We start from the raw sequence: 4,871 nt of genomic DNA, 5'->3' as shown, positions 1-4,871 counted from the left end.
AATAATATGGTACATGTGGACAACGTACGTGGATAATGATGTGACATGAAAATATGTTATAATGAGTAAATTTAAATCAAAATATTACTTAATGCTATAATGGGCAAAATTTTCAATAATACAATTCCCTAGTAAAAAATAATTCGAAAGTATATTGTTGTAATAAGTAAAATCGAAAGTAGGCTGGTATTGTACGCATTTTACTCTTTATTAAAATGTATGGTATATCTCTTTCCAATGAAAACCCTATTTTTTTCTCTCTCTCTCTCTCTCTCTCTCTCTCCTCTTGTTGGCTTAATTCATCCCTGGTCAGGTCTAACCTATTTTTTTGTCCAACCAAGCAACTCAAAGTTCTTTTTTGCAAGTTTAACTTGTCCTTTCCCGATTTATAAACAGATCCGGGTTACTCACGGTCCTTAAATTGTTACGTTTAAATAAAACACAACTTAAAATAGTTCAAAATGCATAATATTTCCCAAGTTAAATGTTTTGATTTTACTTATAAAATTTAATTAATTAAAAAAAATGTTAAAGAGGTAGGTGGATCTATCCAACATTTTTTTATCGTTCATGTTCATCTAGTAATTTTAGTAAATTCATCTGGTCTTATCCATTTCATTGAAAATTGTTGTCCGAACCTACTTTTATAGTAGGCCGAGTTTAATGGGTCGTCTTGTCCTCTGACAACTCTAAACCATGACCATTTTCGCTCTAATCTCTCCTCAACCTTCGCTAGATTTTGTTTTGATTTTGGAACGAGTCGTTGAGATATACCCAACATTAGATTTATGTTCTTATTTCGATTTCTTTTCTATAATCAATATAAGGTTGTTTTCAGTAATAAATCTAATGCTTTCTTGATTTCTATTGTTTCCTTATACTACTTAGGTGGCGTTTGTTTTTTAAGAGGTGCTGAAGTCTGAAGTCTGAATTCACTTCTGATTTTTAAGAGGTTGTGCTGAAGTCTGAAATCTGAATCAGTCAGACTGTTTGTTTTTTGCGTCTGAAATCTGAAGTTTGAAGATGAGAGATCGAGAGTTGATATGGATCGACAGTTGACAAAGTTGAGAGATGAGAGATCGAGACAGAAGAGTTGATCTAGATAAATCGAGCACAAAGAGATCAGAGTAGGTAGGCGACGATTTGAAATAAGAGGTGATAAGAGGTTTCACAACCACTTAAATTTTCAGACCTAATAAGAGTTTTTAAGCTCTTAATTGAAAAAAAAAAAATAAACACATTGAATCCTCTTATGTCTGACCGATTCAGACTTAAGAGTACATTAAGAGCTTTTTTATTAAAAATAAACAGCCCTTTAAATTCACAACATCTTTATGAATTACAGTCATCTTTAGTTCTTGATGAAAATATTAAAAATAAATACTATCACAACATTTAGCACATATTAGCTGTTATCAAACTTTGGATTGAACTACTGGATTTCCACTCCAGTTCTACCAATATTCAGAATTTTAATCTACTCTATTTTCAACCTACAATTATTCTTATAAAAGGGCATATACTACATCTAAATAAATAAATCTGTAAAAACACGAAAACCTCATCATATAAGGGTTACATGGTGCCATTTTTTTTTGTAAGGGTGTTCGGGCCAAAACCCGACTAATCCCCGACAAATTTGGAGGCTAAACATAGCCTCACTTAAATATCGCCAACACTCCCCTCTCAGGGCTCGAACTCGGGTTCATGACTATGTCATGCCCAAACCTTTACCACCAGGCTGTGAAAGAGAGATAGAAACGCAAAACAGAAAAATGCAACACATGAAACTAGATTTGTAATAAATAACGTAAAGAAACAAAAACCAGATGTTTGATAAACCAAGCAGACGGTTTGTGTTATTTACTTTAATAATTAATACAATCTAATCATTTAACTAAAAATTACAATATATTAATATATTAATTATTTTAGTAATGATTAATTATTTAATATCTATACTATATTATAAAATATTTGACAAAAACTCTTAAAAACAACTTTTTACGCATAAATTACTATTTATTTATGCATATTACTTAAAATTCAAGATTACAAGTAAAATGTGTATGAATACATCTTATTAAAGCTTCATGTTTGAATTCGTGTAACTAACTGCAGATACACGCAATCAAGTACATAATAAACATCATTTTAAATACAAAAAATCTAAAAATTAATCAAGATAATCACTGAGTTCTAACAAAATACTTAATTATTATCTTAAAAAACTTATTTTATTAAAGCAAAAATAGATTAGTTTGTTATTAAACTTCAATTAAATTATAATAAAATTTTGAATTAAAGAAAATTACACAAAAACGGAAACTTTTTAATAGTTAATTTGATTATTTTTTTTGAATTTATATTTCATTCAAAATAAAAACATTTTTGTTTTATCAAAACCACAAAAACCAGCAATATAACATCGATACAGCCAAAATATAAGACGGAAATTAAAATCAAAATGTATCTTACTGCATTGCGTGAGTATCGTTCAAGTATTAGTTAATATATTAATTATTTACATAACTTAAAAAAAACTAATGCATATTGACTTGTTAAGTTATTATCTAATCTATTTAATCTGTTCAATTTACCTATTTTTTTTTTTTGGAAAAGAGGAACAGAACTCCAGGGAAAATTTTATTGAAATAAAATAAAAAGTTACAAAAAATTTAAATGGGTATTGAATGATATAAAGGGGGGTTACAAAAAATTTAAATGGGTTTTGAATGATATAAAGGGGGTGTTTGGAATTGCTTATTTGAAACAACTTATGTTTTTTTTTATAAAAGTCATTATCAACTTATTATAAGTTAAAATGATTTAACTTATTCAAAAACTTCTTGTTACCAGTTTGGTACCAGTATAAGTTGTTTATCCAAACATTTATAAGTTCACTAAGTTATTTTTATAAGCAATCTCAAACACCCAAAATTGATATTTTCTTTCATGTAGAATCAAAATTAAAATGTTTAAAAAATATGTTTAATTGTAATAGTTTACTTTTTTTAAAGATTATAAAATGAATTATATTTATTAAATATTCATACAATTAATAAAATATTATTCTCATTCATACAATTTGATTTCTAGAATTTTTATTTATGGAATACTAAAAAATATCACTCTGACATGATGCAAAAAAACTAGTCCAAAATTTTTATTTTCTCTGGTTTGGAGAATTTGTTAAATATGATCATTTTCAATAGATATTTTAAAATATCATATCAACGGTTATTTTATTTTAAAAAGTTCAATATTAACTAAAGTATTAAGAGGTTGTTTATTCACTTCTTAATAGTTTCATTAAGAGACAATTGTTGAATCTTAAAGAGATGGATCTTGTTTCGCAAAAAAATGTTTGTCTCTTAATGGTTTTAAAACCCTCTGACTGAGGGTGACATAATCAATTTATGGGAATGATGATCTTTTGATCATGGGATATTATTATTGCATCTTTATGATGCCACATTAAAACCTTTTGAATCAAATAATGTTTATTTAAAGTTTCAGACCAAATCTGATATCTTTTTCTCAATAACATCCAGATTATAATTTCCAATAAGAACCATGATCCTAAACCTTTAAGTAACAAAGAAATAAAGATTCTAGATCATGGTAATCTTAAAGGATATAATAGTAAGAGTTATGTTACATAACACACACACAAATGCCACCCTTATACCCAAATGTACACATCTCCTTGTTATGCCACTCTTATCCCATGGTACACCTCTCCTTGATATGCCGCCCTTATTTTCTCATAAAAATATTTTATAAAACAATTCCATTTAGAATAGACCGCAGTCAATGGAATTATTATCAGTTCAAATTCATTTTTATTGAAAATTCCCATTTCATGTAAATAGATCAATAAAATGATAAGTCCATAATACAATCTGGTCTCGGATAACAAATACGAACAACATTTCACAAACTTGTCCGATTTAACACTTGGCTTAATTCACAAAACCTTGTCAGGATAACAAATCCGGACAACACTATACATGATCAACCGATTTAACATTCCACATGTTATGTCCGATTTAAAATAAATCGGCCACCTTATAGCTGTATTCCTACTTCTCCGTTTAAAACACAATCATAAGATCAAAGTTATAAATCGCTCATCAGTTAAACCGGATAACACATTTTTGATCGATTAACTTTAAACCGGTTAAGACATATCCGGTTTAAACCTAATCCGCTCAACCCTTGTCCGATTTAAGATTATTTCATTTTTAACACCTCAGACGGTTTAGCCCTAAACCGCTTGTGCCTTGATCGGTTTAAGCTAGAACTCGCTCACCCTTTGCCCGGTTTAATGATAAATCGCTCATCACTTGTCCGGTTTATATTAATCCGGACAACATTCAAGTAAACTCTTCAAAACTCAAATAAACATATGATTTAAAGCGTTTTGAAAGCATTTAACCACTCACCTTTAAATCTTTGAAACCAAACACCTGAAATCAACTTTTGAAATCTTGCCAAGAAACAATCCGATCAATTTTCTTCACTTAAATCACTCACTTAAGCTCTTCAAAAAAAAAATAGCAAGAAGAGAAAAATGGAGGCTTCATCCCCTTTTTATACTTTCCTTTTCTGGAAAGTCGGCTATTACAGCCGTGCATAAACATGCATACATAACCCCATTTAACCATTTACCCATGCATACTACCCATTCATGCATATGCTTATCATATGTATGCAAAGCATACCAATCTCATGCACACACACATATATATATATATACATATATGTATTCATATATGTGATAACCAGATCCTGGTTATTACCCAAGGTATTTAATACGTGATTATCTGATTTAATAATTACGTGATAGCATGATAATTGATACATGC

Source organism: Cynara cardunculus (assembly GCF_001531365.2).
Source record: "Cynara cardunculus var. scolymus isolate 2C chromosome LG 8, CcrdV1, whole genome shotgun sequence".
NCBI lineage: Eukaryota > Viridiplantae > Streptophyta > Magnoliopsida > Asterales > Asteraceae > Cynara > Cynara cardunculus.
This window is presented reverse-complemented; position numbering follows the sequence as displayed.